Source organism: Anomaloglossus baeobatrachus, chromosome 3 (assembly GCF_048569485.1).
Source record: "Anomaloglossus baeobatrachus isolate aAnoBae1 chromosome 3, aAnoBae1.hap1, whole genome shotgun sequence".
In the NCBI taxonomy this organism is placed as follows: domain Eukaryota; kingdom Metazoa; phylum Chordata; class Amphibia; order Anura; family Aromobatidae; genus Anomaloglossus; species Anomaloglossus baeobatrachus.
In genome coordinates, this window is record NC_134355.1 from 437,355,056 (window position 1) to 437,371,260 (window position 16,205).

The window sequence follows — 16,205 nt, forward strand, 5'->3', positions numbered from 1 at the left end:
TCCAGACCCTTCTGTCTCTCTGAGATTTGAAATTTCCTTTCAATACCAGCAATGTCATGGGAATGGGAATACAAACTTATGATGACCTTTGACACATTCAGAGCAGGAATGAATGTGTCACATGGATTTATGTCTTTTTACATAAATTAAGAAATGTGCTCCTCAGAGCTTCAGGGGGCATCACAGCTCTGGACCAGACCCCAATTAGAGGACAATAAAACTTTCACATTGCTTATCTATGAACTGTTGCAACATTTATTGCCACAACAATTTGTCCCCTTACCATAGTGATAGTTCTGCTTCACGTTACTTGTCTTATTTACTGCTCCATTCTATGTCCTGTTGTGTATAAATAAGTGACTCTTCATATTTTGTGTTATACTGAGCCTGATGAAGAGACCTGAGTAGTCTGGAAAGCTTTCTGTATATTACCATCTTTTCAGTTAGCCATTAAAAGGTATCAACCACTAAGGACTTCAGTACTTTTAAACATTTTTTTTTATCTCTACTGGCTAACACGGTGCTAAGATATATTTTACATTCTATAAATACATATACATTATCTTAACTTACACTGCATTTCTATCCCAGTTGGATCCATGGACATACCTTTAAATCTGAAGTTTAAAACATACCTATAATTTTGCACATTAGTTTCTTTTATTTATAAAGTTGTTGCCATGTCCCTACATTGTTGCATGAATATTTTTTGAAAAAAGTTACATAAGGATGTTTAGCTAAATTGGTTGCAACATTTTGCAACAAATTGATTGCACCACAAGCTTCTTTGAAAATTATCATTATACAGTACAGTATGTCTCTATTATAACATTTTGGATAAATTATACCTGTTATAGGGTTTTGTGATAAAAGGGTGATAAAAAAATGTATGTCTCTTTACTTGTTCCCCCAGTGATTACATGTCCGTAGGTAAACATGTTTGTAAACATTCAATTCCTCTACAGTGCTAACACTGGAGAAACTGAGCCTCAAGGTGGTGTCACACACAGCGACGACGACAACGACGTCGCTGCTACGTCACCATTTTCTGTGACGTTGCAGCGACGTCCCGTCGCTGTCGCTGTGTGTGACATCCAGCAACGAGCTGGCCCCTGCTGTGAGGTCGTTGCTCGTTGCTGAATGTCCTGCTTCATTTTTTCGTCGTCGCTCTCCCGCTGTGAAGCACACATTGCTGTGTGTGACAGCGAGAGAGCGACGAAATGAAGCGAGCAGGGAGCAGGAGCCGGCGTCTGGCAGCTGTAGAAAGCTGTAACCACTGTAAACATTGGGTAACCAAGGGAAGACCTTTCCCTGGTTACCCGATATTTACCTTCGTTACCAGCCTCCGCCGCTCTTGCTGCTAGTGCCGGCTCCTGCTCTGTGCACATGTAGCTGCAGTACGCATCGGGTAATTAACCCTATGTGTACTGTAGCTAGGAGAGTAAGAAGCCAGCGCTAAGCAGTGTGCGCGGCTCCCTGCTCTCTGCACATGTAGCGACGTTATGATCGCTGCTGCGTCGCTGTGTTTGACAGCTAAGCAGCAATCATAACAGCGACTTACAAGGTCGCTGTTACGTCACAGAAAATGGTGACGTAACCTCGATGTCGTTGTCACTGTCGCTATGTGTGAACCCAGCTTTACAATCAGCTAGCCATTAGGTTGTCTTTGAAATGTACAGTTGAAACCAGAAGTTTATATACACTATCAAAAAAGACACATCTGTATATATTTCTCACTATGTGACATTAAATCAAAACAAAGCTTTCACGTTTTAGGCTAATTTTTATTAACACAATTATTTAGATTTGCCAAATGCCAGAATAATGAGAGAGAATGTTTTAAGGTATTTTTATTACTTTCTGCAAAGTCAAAAGTTTACATACACTACGAGTACTATGCCTTTAAACAATATGGGACAGCCCATATGATGATGTTATGTCTTTGGAAGCTTCTGATAGGTTTATTAGCAACATCTGAGTTAATTAGAGACACACCTGCAGATGTCTTTTAATGCACATCTAAAATACAGTGCATTAAATAGTGTATGTGCATCTCTTGTTTGAACTGCTGGTCTGGAGTAGGTCACAAATTAAAAAAAAACAAAACACACTTATAATGTTCATCATCACATTTGCCAAAAAAATGATCATCCTTATCAAAGGATATTCCACTCTTTTGTACTAGTTTTTAAAAAGAATTCAGTATTGTGTAAAAGCACAAAAAAAATGGCAGATGAAAAAGAATGGCACACAGTAATATTTATTTCAAAATTAGCAGTGCTATTGTTAATAGTTTATTTTTTTTCAATTAACAAATAATTTAATTTGTTTGGGGAATAAACCAAATAGCAATTTCAGTCAAATTAATATTTTTTTTAACTCTTCGTCTTCAAAATAGCATCAATTCTTTGAGGTACACTTGCACAGTTTTTGAAGGAACTCAGCAAGGAGGATGTGTCAAACATCTTGGAGGACTAACCACAGATCTTCTGTGGATGTAGGTTTGCACAAATCTTCCTGTCTCTCTGTGCAATCTTAGACAATAGAGATGACTGAATCTTTTGAAAGTCAAATTCTCAGAATTTCACCTTTGAGTCAGCTGAACACATTTTGAGGTCTGTAATACAAAAACAGTTTTCTAAATGTCCAAATAACTTCAACATATCAGGTTAAGGAAAAATAGATGGTAACCAAAGATACAGCATATTTAACATACTGCAATATCAGAATTTTTAGACTTCCTAAATTGTATTAACAATATAAAAATGATCCCTTGGAGATAAGGGGGAAGGACAGATGCATGTATTACTGTTGTTCATAGACAGGTGGTGCAAAGTGAAGAAGCCATGGCATTTTCAAATGTTTGGGTGCAACAATTAAGCCTGTTTAGGGAGTATAAAGAACGTTGTACTTTCCAAAATGAAGAAGCGATAGCTTTTCAAACATTATTTCTTTAATTAGGGCAACAAATGTACTGTATTGTTTTTTAGAAGTGGAAAAAAAATATTCCTTTTGTTGAGTTTGCAGCTGATTTGCTAATTACCAAATGATTAGGCAATTATGAGCTTTTTATCAATAGTCCCAAAAATTGTCCTCTTTTTTTTCTGGAAGCAAAGTTATTGCTTTGTTTTAAATGTAAAGAAATGATGGCTTATTATGCAAATAATATAAAGGAAGTGGGTACCACCATGATAATGGAGAGTGCACAATTCATAGTAGCATATAAGAAATGTTTCAAAGAAAAATAAAATAACTATAATGAAGAAAGGCACAACTCAAAAATGATGTGATCACGTTTATTGAAAATCATATAAAAGAGCCATACGAAAAACACCAATTGCACAAAAGTTTAAAACAATTAATATCTGTAAAATGCAGAGTTCTACAATGGAAAGAACAAGCTTAGCTCAAATAATGAAGCAACAAACCTTTCACAGGGAATGTAAGAAAATATCCCACAAAAAACACCCAGTGACCAAGAAAAAGAAGTATAATGAACAAATCAGATGAATTAGGCATAAGGAATCGCTAAATTTAATCCACAAAAAACAAGTGAGCACGTAAATAGAATAATTATTTGAAAACAAAAAAGCAAAAAAAACACATGAAACTGAGCAAAAATAATGTGGAAAGGCAATGATGAATCGGGGCCAAAGTGCTTTAGGTCACAGGGCTTTGTCTAGATAATTTTTTCAACATCTCAATTCCAAACAAAAACGGGTATGTTCTCAATAACTGCATTTGAAGATGGTCAAGAAGGTTATTCACTAAAAACAGTCACCCTGACATGCTCAAGAACTGAGACCCAATTCCATTAGAAGGTTGTAGCACTTTCCAGAACCCCCTTAATTTATGCAAAACTGATATATGAAGTAAACTGTATTCTTACTTTCATGCTAAAATACACTTTGTCAAGACTGAGTCTAATATTATATATGATTTTAATCCAAGTAAATAACATTTTGACATGAAATAATTACAGCCATATCTATACCTTAATTACATTCAGTACACCTAATTTTGTGAATATTTTGGCATCTTCCTTTATACTATAGCCCTAGTTTTTCAAAACAATTTAGCCATAACTCTGGCTTTTATTGATTTCAAAAGATGCTAATTAGTGATGAGCGAGTATGCTTGTTACTACTCGGGACTCGCACGAGTATCAATGTACTCGGGCTACTCGGCGGGTACCGAGTAATTTTGCAATACTCGTGCTGTACTCGTGGTCTTCATCCCTGCATGTTGGCGCTCTTTTGAGAGCCAGCCCTCATGCAGGGATTGGCTGGCAGACCACTGCAATACCACAGCCCTGTTAGTTGTGGAATTGCAGTGATTGGCCGGCCCGCACAGCGTGACCGAGCCTTTATACCGACGGGCGCGCTGTGCTCTGCACACAGCCATCTCATATTCCCTGCTTTCCACGCCCACAGGCGCCTATGATTGGTTGCAGTGAGACACGCCCCCACGCTGAGTGACAGGTGTCACACTGCACCCAATCACAGCAGCCGGTGGGCGGGTCTATACTGTGCAGTAAAATAAATAAATAAATAATTAAAAAAACCGGCATGCGGCCCCCCCCAATTTTAATACCAGCCAGATAAAGCCATACAGCTGAAGGCTGGTATTCTCAGGATGGGGAGCCCCACGTTATGGGGAGCCCCCCACCCTAACAATATCAGTCAGCAGCTGCCCAGAATTGCCGCATACATTATATGTGACAGTTCTGGGACTGTACCCGGCTCTTCCCGATTTACCCTAGTGCGTTGGCAAATCGGGGTAATAAGGAGTTAATGGCAGCCCATAGCTGCCACTAAATCCTAGATTAATCATGTCAGGCGTCTCCCCGAGATTCCTTCCATGATTAATCTGTAAATTACAGTTAAAAAACACACACACCCGAAAAAATCATTTATTAGAAATAAAAAACACTAACAAAGTCCCTCATTACCAATTTATTAACCCCGACAAACCCTCCATGTCCGGCGTACTCGACAGTCCTCCAGCATCGCGTCCAGCTCTGCTGCATGGAAGTGACAGGAGCTGCAGAATACACCGCCGCTCCGGTCACCTCCACGCAGCTAATGAAGGGAATAGCGCGATCAGCTGCTGTCAGTCAGGTAACTCCCGGCCACCGCTGGATCCAGCGGTGGCCGCGATTAACCTCAGTGACAGCAGCTGATCGCTATACTCACCTCAGTTGGTGCATGGAGCTGACCAGAGTGGCGGTGAGTAGCGCGATCAGCTGAGCTGTCACTGAGGTTACCCGCGGCCACCGCTGCATCCACCGTTGGATCCAGGTAACCTCAGTGACAGCTCAGCTGATTGCTATACTCATCTCATTAGCTGTGTGGAGGTGACCGGAGCGGCGGTGTATTCTGCAGCTCCTGTCACCTCCATGCAGCAGAGCTGGATGCGACGCTGGAGGACTGTGGAGTATGCCGGACATGGAGGGTTTGTCGGGGTTAATAAATTGGTAATGAGGGACTTTGTTAGTGTTTTTTATTTCTAATAAAGGATTTTTCGGGTGTGTGTGTTTTTTTACTGTCACTTACAGATTAATCATGGAAGGAATCTCGGGGAGACGCCTGACATGATTAATCTAGGATTTAGTGGCAGCTATGGGCTGCCATTAACTCCTTATTACCCCGATTTGCCAACGCACTAGGGTAAATCGGGAAGAGCCGGGTACAGCCCCAGAACTGTCGCATATAATGTATGCGGCAATTCTGGGCGGCTGCTGACTGATATTGTTAGGGTGGGGGGCTCCCCATAACGTGGAGCTCCCCATCCTGAGAATACCAGCCTTCAGCTGTATGGCTTTATCTGGCTGGCATTAAAATTGGGGGGACCGCACGCCGTTTTTTTTAATTATTTAATTATTTATTTCACTGCACAGTATACACACGCCCACCGGCTGCTGTGATTGGGTGCAGTGAGACAGCTGTCACTCAGTGTGGGGGCCTGTCTCACTGCAACCAATCATAGGCGCCGAAAAGCAGGAAAGCAGAGAATACGAGATTGATTAATGAGCGGCCGGCTTTTTCAAAAGAGGAAATGCCGCCGGAGTTTAGTGAACAGCCGTGCAGCGCCGCGCCGGAGATCGGGGAACGGTAAGTAAGAGAGGGGGGGGAGAATGACCGACAGACTGTGAGAGGGGGACAGACAAGACAGAGAGAGACAGACAGAGCGAGACCGACCGACGGGAGATAGAATGAAAAAAAAAAAATGACCGACATCGCTAGTAAAAAGCACAAAACGTGCGTTTTGGACATCGGAGTGCCACACAATGTTTTACGTAAAATCTTTCATGTATTATTAATCTCCAAAAGTAACATACACCAGCTCTATCTCACTATTGGGTATGTGCCCTTAACATTTCCGCCATGAAAATTCATTTTGGTGTCATTTTGGAAGGTTTTCTGGTGAGTCCGTAAAAATGGCGTAAAACTCGGACAAAATTGTTCACAGCTGTGACTTTTGAGTGATAAATGCTTCAAGGGGTCTTCCCCATGCTGTTGCCATGTCATTTGAGCACTCTTCTGAGACTTTTGTGACATTTTTAGGGTTTCTACATGCTGCCGGGGGTCATTTCACAAAAATACTCGGGTCTCCTATAGGATAACATTGGGCTCGGTGCTCGGGCCGAGTACACGAGTATCTTGGGATGCTCGGCCCGAGCCTCGAGCACCCGAGCTTTTTAGTACTCACTCATCACTAATGCTAATTTGTTTGCACAATTTAGAATTTACATAATATTTTAAAAATAAAATATTTTGTGACTTTTGCATTTCCACACCTCTTTCTCCCAGCTCTATCAAAGTGAGCTGAGCTAAGGTTTGACGTGGTCAGAGTTGGAGCACGATGCTACATCTCATCTAGTTCATGACTAGTTGTGGCATTCTGTACACCAGAAATGTATCCCCTTACTGGAAGATCTGTGGTGAGGTGTACACCCCCCTTCAGATGCTTCTAATGCATTGAGGCATGCCCCTCTTAATGAATCAGAAGTGTTTTACTCCAACAAGTCACCTTATCATGACAGGTGTGTTAATTGATGGGCTTGATGAATGGAGGCCTCTATTGACAAAAATATTCAGACATCTACATATTACTCCTATTTGAGCTTTTATGACACCTAGTTTTAAAACCATGGTCATAAATATGCAGTTGCTTTTCCTTTGGAGCCGAAGTGTATATAAAGGTTACAATGGTCTACAAGGGTAAATTGTTTGAAAAGTAAGAGGGGATTTTTATAGACATTCAATCTCTAAACTCTGTAAAAATATATAAAAACAATTCCATAATGTACAGTTTTTTCACAAACACTCTGTAGGTTTTTTCTTGGGCGATACTTTGACCTTTTTGAGTAACCTTTGGTAGCTTATTTTGGTGTCATTAGATTGGTTAGAAATTAATGGACACTATGTTGTAATCAGCTGCTGTGGGCAAAGAAGATTTCTTAAACTAGCTTCCAAAGAGTGTGGTGTCCATAGCATCAATCACAGGATATCTTTAATTTTACGTCAACAGAATAAGAAATAAAAGATGCACTCTAATTGGTTGTTATGGACAGTAAAGAGAGATATGCAACTTAAGAACGTAAGTTGCAGAAAGTTTAATTGATGCTAATAAATTTCCGCTGCCACCGCTCCACATTCGGCTTGGACTGATGAAGCAGTTTGTGAATGCTCTACTGAAAGGAGAGACATTTAAGTACCTGTGTACTACGTTTCAGAGACTGTCCTGAACAAAACTGAAGTAACGTATTTTGTGGGTTCAAAACTCATGAAAGATGATGTGTCCCAAACAAAAATGAAAGCTGTTGAGAAAAGAGCTTCGGATGCTTTTAAAGAATTCATGATAAATTTCTAGGTACCAGCAAAGATTCAAAATTTAAATCCATGGTGGAGACCATGCTGAAAAGTTTCAAAGCCTTGGGTTATCTGATGAATTTGAGGTTACATTTTTTACATTCCCATTTGGACTACTTTCCTGAAAACCTTGGTGCTGTTAGTGAAAAGCAAGGATAAAGATTTCATCAGGATATCAAGGAGATGGAGCGACAATACCAAGGTAGATGGAACATGACATAATTGGGGACTACTGCTAGATGTTCACTGAGAAGATCCGATGTGGGAACACTGCTGGATGATTCACAGAGAAGATCCGATTGGGGACTATGATGCCAAGATAGATCGAACATGAACATGATTGGGGACTACTGCTAGATGCTTCATTGAGAAAATCCAATGGGAAACTACTGCTGGATGCTTCACTGAGAAGATCTGATGGGAAACTACTGCTGGATGCTTCACTGAGACGGTCCAATGGGGGACTACTGCTGGAGGCTTCACAGAGAAGATCCGCAGGCCTTCTATAAGAGAAAAAGTATCAAGAGAAGCTATGAAGAAAATAGGAAAAGGTGCAAAAACTAATTTAAAATAAAGTTGCAGAATGAATGTTCAAATACATTTTTATATATAATTTTCTGTACATTTTTGGCTACAATAGATTTTTACTGCTCATCTTACTTGTACGTAATTTCACACTCGTTTTTTACAAAATCCATATGTGATGGTTTAATATAGAAGTGTTTTTTTATATCAGGGTATAAGAAAATATAAGAATAAGTTATTGGATTTGAAAAAAATGTTCATAAACCCAAATTTTGCATACCTGTGTCATTATTATTATTATTATTATTATTATTATTAGTATATATACAGTAGATACAATAGTGTAAATAAACAGGAAGCAGCTGTAAACAGTGTTGGCATTGGTGGATTTTCCTGAGAATCCATATAGAAAACACTTCCTGCTCCTAGGAAGGATTCCTGACAAATCAATAGACAGATCAACCGTATGAAATGAAGATTCATTATTGGGCCAGGAGAGGGGAATGGCATCAGTGTAGGGGGCACTGAACTCATAAGTTGCTAGTGTGCTGGAGACAGCAGGTGGCTACTATCAATTACCATATGAGATTATATGCAATAAACAGAAATAATTCTGTAAAATGAAAATATGAAACATTCAATATAACTAGTGATGAGTGAATACTATCTATTCGGGTTCAGATTATTCAAAGCCAACAGAACTATTCTTGTATTCGCCATGAATAACAAACCTAAATGCAAGACAATCGGGAACCCAATGATTTTTCTGAGAGATCTTCAAGAAAAATGCTGCTGTTCCCCACTGACTTGAATTAGGTTCGTTATTCATGACGAATACCGGAATAGTACTTTGGGATTCGTTACGTATAATCCAAACCCGAATAGCATTATAGGTACAATAGTGTTAGTTCTCATGTGAATCTGTGTGCCAAGAAAAAGAGCTCAGTGAGAATATACAGTATGTGGTGAATAGTCCTACCATACTGAAAAAGAATCTCCTTATACCTCGAAGGCAGACAAGCATCTTAAAAAATATATTAATACAAATTATCATAGCTATAAAGGAAAAATAAATTAAAGCAATATTGTACCATGAATGATGGGTTTAATAAATCTTTATTTTATTTTGTAATTTTTCACTAAAGTTTGTTACATCTAAATTTTAAAGCACAACAAGAAAGATTTAGATTTTAAAGTATTTTCAGTTCCTATTAGTGGATCAGTGAATAAGTAGTTTATATACTGTATATATGCATATTATTTTTGAAGTATTAAACTGAATCAAATTTCAATTAGACCAATCACAGTTGATAGTGGAATTGTTTGAAATGAAAAAATGTCACAAATTGACTTTAAAAATAAGAATTTAAATACAACATAATAATTGTGCCCCATGTGTCATAGAAAAAGAGACAGAATATATGAACGAGAAAAACTTTCAGAGCTATGAAAAACAAAAAAGTGTATTTTCGGAACAGGGGAAAGTGGCCTTGTCCCATACATAGTTTGCATGTATTCAGTATCTGCAGGTATCATATACATATCCTATTCTAATGAATGATGACCATGTGCACAACCCTGGCATATCATGCATAAATACCTGCACATATATGCAGACCTAACCTCCATGGCACTGCTCACTTCCTGATGCAATGGAAAAATCCATTAAGTATGCTTTAATGGCATGATATATTTTTATCACTAAATTATTTTTTAAATAACTGAATCTCTTATGTTTCATTTAAGAACCTGAAGTAGTGAAGAACCTGATGCCTGGGATCATCACCACCACTTCTATATCTCTGAGCTGGGAGAAACCAGATGGAAATGCAAGTTTTTATGAAATTCAGATTCTCGGAGATTCATCTTTTAATAAAACTGTGACTTCAACTTCTGATATAATTGACGGCCTGACACCGGGGAATTATTACACATTGCTGGTCACTGCTGTTGTTGGGGAGAATAATGTGACCGGAAACAGTTCAGAAATATCTGTGTATACAAGTGAGTATTCCTTATGTTAAGCATTATATGGCGCCTATTTAAATTAACGGGTGGCCTGTAAAATGTAGAAAGGACTGATTACTGCTTTGGACAAAAAACATAATAGCAAACAGTTCAGAAATACTGGTTTATACACATGAGTAGAAGTGAAGTGAACTGTGAGATTTGGTATTCAGAGCATCTCTATATAGGTTTGGCAAAGTATTTTTTTTTTTACTGTTAAAATACACACTTAAATACATGATACACAATAAACTATAGTGCTCACAGAACAGCAAACCAGTGATTTATAACATGAAAATGCACATAGTGAAATGAGAATAAAGAATTTGCCTGTTGAATGTACCGGGCTGGATGAGTAATGAATGCGTGCACTCATCTGGAGGTCCATTGCGTGCTGCAGAGACTTGGATGATGTGAATAACTATACCAAAGTTGTTTGCCGCGAGGATGATGTAGAGTATGCAGATATTCTACGGAGCTGGCTTTAGCGGGTCGAGGCTTCCCCTACCCAGCAGGATAAGCAGTGTGCAGCAAAGGTTAGCGCCGGTATCTAGGAGCCCCGGCAGGCAGCTTCCCTAGATACCCGAACTCATGCGTGAAGACAACATGTGACGTCACAGAACTCGACAGGCTATGGAAGCCTTTTCATGGTGTTGTATGATAGCATGCCAAAACATGTAAGTGAATGTACTTCTCTCTGTGATGCTCATACTCTGTTATAATGAAATTGAAGTTATTGAAACATTTCTTTATAGTTTTTCATCATTTACATATAATTAACATTTCTATCAATCATGCAATTTCCATAACCACTATTTTCCTTTCTTAGTGTTGCAATTTCAAGGTTAAAAGGCTATAAAATTATTTTGTTAAGTTAAAGCACCACTCCAGCAGTTTGTTTTTTCTTTCCTCACCGCTGGAGTGGTGCTTTAAATCTAAGTCCCCTAGCACTATACTCACCCTCCAGTGTCTTCATCTTTTTTCATCGTCACCAGGTGGAACTGGGGAAAATGAACACAATTTGGTTTTTATGTTTTAACAAAATCAGCCAGGACAGAAATTGTCTGAAAAGAAACAATACCTTTATCCCCTTCATAACATGTGACGTACCAGTACATAATATCTTGCAGGTGCTTTCTGCAAATGGTTGTTCCAGTGCATCATGGTGATTGTGTGGACTCAGGAGCTGTTCTCACACAATCGCTTCTGGCAGCTTGGTTTAAGTGATAGACAAACTCTGGCTGTCACAGCCAGAGTCATTGCCCGTGCCACCTCTTATAGTTTAATCCACAAAATGTCACAATCATTAGTAATTTAGGAGGCTAGGAAAAGTGGGGGACTCCCTCCCCACTCACGATACCACTGCAAAGTAATCGCGGGCTTCCAATCATTGTCATGGCAACTCGAGTTCAAATGATGACCTACAGGTATGCCAGCTATAGTGGCCTGGTAAACCATACCAAAAACATGGTCTAAAAGGTGTTTTGCCAGTATCAGTCTATGTGCCCACGTTGCGTTCTGTCCCTGCAGAAATTTCTGCAGCAATTTGAACAGCATACATGCGCTTCAAATCGCTGCAGAAACAGTGCGTACTGAAAAGCCGATTTCATGCGCTCTGGATGCAGCCTCTCCCATAGACAGAGCGGGACCTGAATTCAAAGCGCATGAAAGAAGTGACATGTTGATTTTTAGAATGCAGCACTTCGGCAGTAGCCGATGCACTGCATTCTAAAGCGGGCTTTACACGCTATGATATATCTAACAAGATTTAGGCGGGGAGACGTCGTAAGTGACGCACATCCGGCATCGTTAGTGATATCGTAGCGTGTGACAGCTACGTGCGACGATGAACGAGCAGAAATACTCAACTTCTCGTTCATCGTTGACACGTCGCTCATTTTCAAAAAATCGAACATCAGCTTGTTCATTGTTCCTGAGGCAGCACACATCGCTCCGTGTGACACCCCGGGAACGATGAACACAGTTTACCTGCGTCCTGCCGGCAATGCAGAAGGAAGAAGGTGGGCGGGATGTTACGTCCCGCTCATCTCCGCCCCTCCGCCTCTACTGGCCAGCCGCTGTGTGACGTCGCAGTGACGCCGAACGTCCCTTCCCCTTCAGGAAGTGGATGTTCGCCGCCCACAGCGAGGTCGTTTGGAAGGTAAGTACGTGTGATGGGGGTTTAAGACTTTGTGCGACACGGGCAACAAATTTCCCGTGCCGAAAAAGCGATGGGGGCGGGTGCGATCGCACATGCGATCCCTGAAGATATCGACACGTGTAAAGCAGCCTAAATACGCCACGTGGGCATGGATTAGGCACAATGTTTATAGATTGTGCTGAGGACACATGCAGTTACGCTGCAGTGCAGAACGCAGCGTAACTGCATGAAAATACGCTACATGGGCACATAGCCTAAGGGGTACTTTGCACGTTGCGACATCGCTACTGCGATATCGTCGGGGTCAAATCGAAAGTGACGCACATCTGGCGCCAGTATGTCGCAACGTGTAAAGCCTAGATGCGCCGATAAACGATCGCAAAAGCGCCGTAAATCGGTGATCTGTCTAGCGTCGGTAATTTCTATAATGTCGAGACGACCACTGTTACGATATTGTTCCTCGTTCCTGCGACAGAACACATCGCTGTGTTAAGCTGCAGGAGCTAGGAACATCTGCTTACCTGTGTCCCGCCGGCTATGCGAAAGGAAGGAGGTGGGCGGGATATTTATGTCCCGCTCATCTCTGCCCCTCCGCTTCTATTGGCCGCCTGCCGTGTGATGTCGCTGTGACGCTGCACGACCCGCCCCCTTAGGAAGGAGGCGGGTCGCCGGCCAGAGCGATGTTGCAGGGCAGGTAAGTGCATGTGAAGCTGCCATAGCGATAATGTTCCCTACGGCAGCTATCACAAGATATCGCATGTGCGATGGGGGCGGGTACTATCGCGCTTGGCATTGCTAGCATCGGCTAGCGATATCGCAGTGTGCAAAGTACCCCTAAGACTGAACTCCCATTTCCTCTAATCATCTGTTAGAATGGATCCTGTAGATTACTGCTGGATCAGGTTTTTAAACATGGGAGTCTATGGAGGATGGATCTGTTAACCGATTGCTATTTAACTTCCATTTTAAATGAATCCTGTAAGAAAAAAGGATCCTTTACAAATGCAAGAAAAATGGATGGCTAAATAACCATCTGTTAATGGATCCAATGTAAAAAAATGGATCCGGCAGACATCAGGTATTTAAAAATGGTCAAAAAGTTGTGTTTGTATGTTTTTATATCATGTAATAGGTAGAGAAATGCTGCTGAAAATCTGTAACATCAAAACGTACCCAATTATTCATTGTAGGAACAGTCATGATTTTTTTTCCCTTTAGATTGCACTAAGTCATTTGGTTACATACATAGAAATATTATTTTCTGAGGTGTCTAGGTTTATTAATCTAATATAAAAGGCTTAGTGTATGTATGTGTGTGTGTGTGTGTGCGTGTGTGTGTGTGTGTGTGTGTCTGCTAAAGGAATCTGCACCGTGGCATTTACAATTACAACATTTTGCACAGACGCTTCATGTGACTCAAGGAACGTCATAGACTATGTTTTGAAGGGAAAATTTAACACCGCTCTTTACAGTTACTCTCCAAAAAACCTGCCTCCATTAAAGTCAATGGAGCTGTAAGCTACGGGTAATTAATAGGAGCTATAATTGGCGACTATAGAAACAAAATAAATTGTTAGTATAAGAAGCTTATGTGTGAGGTAATAAGATGTCGGTGGGGAGACAGATAGAGAGAATGAGACAGACAGACAGACAGAGAGAGACAGGGACAGACAGACACAGACAGACAGGAAAAGAGACAGACACAGACAGACAGAGAAAGAGACAGAGAGACAGACAGTCAAAGAGACAGACAGGGAGACAGACACAGACAGGGAACGAGGCAGACAGAAATGGAGAAAGACAGACAGATATGGAAAGACACAGGGAAAGAGACAGGGAAAGAGACATAGACAGGGAAAGAGACAGAGATAGGGAAAGAGATAGAGACAAGGAAAAAGACAGGGAAAGAGACAGAGACAAGGAAAGGGGCAAAGAGACAGAGACAGAAAAAGAGACAAAGACAGGGAAAGAGACAAAGACAGAAAAAGAGACAAAGACAGGGAAAGAGACAGATACAGGGAAGGAGACAGACGGGAAAAGAGACAGACGGGTAACGAGACAGGCCGGGGAATGAGACAGACAGGGAATGAGAGACCTGGAATGAGACAGACCTGGAAAGAGACAGACCTGGAAAGAGACAGACTAGGAATGAGACAGATGGGGAATGAGAAAGACAGGGAAAGAGACAGACAGGGAATGAGACAGACCTGGAACGAGACAGACGGGGAAAGAGACAGTTCGGGAAAGAAACAGACAGGGAAAGAGACAGACAGACACAGAAATAGAGAGAGACAGACAGACACAGACAGACACAGAGATAGAGACAGACAGGCAAAGACAGACATAGAGATAGAGACAGAAAAACACAGACAGACACAGAGAGAGAGACAGACACAGAGATAGCTGTGTGTGCTGAATTCTAACTCCGCTTTCTGCTTATAGCAATGAAATGGTATATATGATCATCTCATCTCCTCTTCTGGGGTGAATTCTAACTCCGCTTTCTGCTTATAGCAATGAAATGGTATATATCATTAGTTCTTACTGAGCTTGTTCTTAGATGTAGAAAATTTATCTCAGTTGCTCATGAGTTTTATGATCTTGTTAGTATCCATGCCTGTTTGTTGTTATTACAAGTCATTGCCTCTTTGTGTCTCAAGTTAGCTGATTGATTGATTGATTAGCGAGCTAAATTGACCCACATCTAAGCACAAATTTTCCTATATAAGTAAACCTAGCTAAGGGGAAGCATTTATGCAGGGGGCATTTGTGCAGATTTTATAAGTGCTGATTTTTGATAAGTGCACTGCAGTTATTCATGGCAGTTGTACAGGGCAGGAGACGGGAAAGGCATGTAAGACTAAGAAACAAACTTGCTCCAAATCTCTGTGTATTGCAACATGTTTCCACCCTATGTATTTGTACAATTTATATGCTATCTGCTTCAATGCCTCATTTCTACCGCTCTTTCACACACCCAGTGCACTCCATCTATATCAGTCCTTCTCTCCTCTCCTATGTACTGCTCTCATGCTCTTTTCAAAATTATAAACCATCCAGATCCATCCACTCCCACCATGCAACATAATAGAAACTCTCAGAAATCTGTTAACCACATGCTCACTCTCTCAATTCTCCTTCTCCTTTTAGCAGGAGATATTGCACCTAATCCAGGACCTTCTTATAATAGTAAGCTCAATTATTTCCCTGGCATTCTCAGAAACCCTCTAAATCTCATTAATATTCCTTGCATACCTTCTGTCTCTTTTAACTGTGCCCTTTGGAACTCACGCTCAGCATGTAACAAACACTCCTTCATCCATGACTTCTTCCTTTCCAATTCCCTCAACCTCCTGGCTCTTACTGAGACCTGGATTCAGCAGTCAGACACCACCGCAGCTGCTGCTCTCTCATATGGTGGCCTACAATTTTCACACACCCCTAGAATTGACAACAGATCAGGTGGAGGTGTTGGTCTGTTGCTTTCCCCAAACTGCACTTTTCAGGTCATCCCTCCTGTTCCCTCACTTATCTTCCCTTCTTTTGAGGTCCACACTGTCAGGCTTTACAGACCCTTCTCCCTGCAAGAAGCAGTTGTGTATCGCCCTCCAGGCCCAACCAGTCAGTTCTTGGATCAT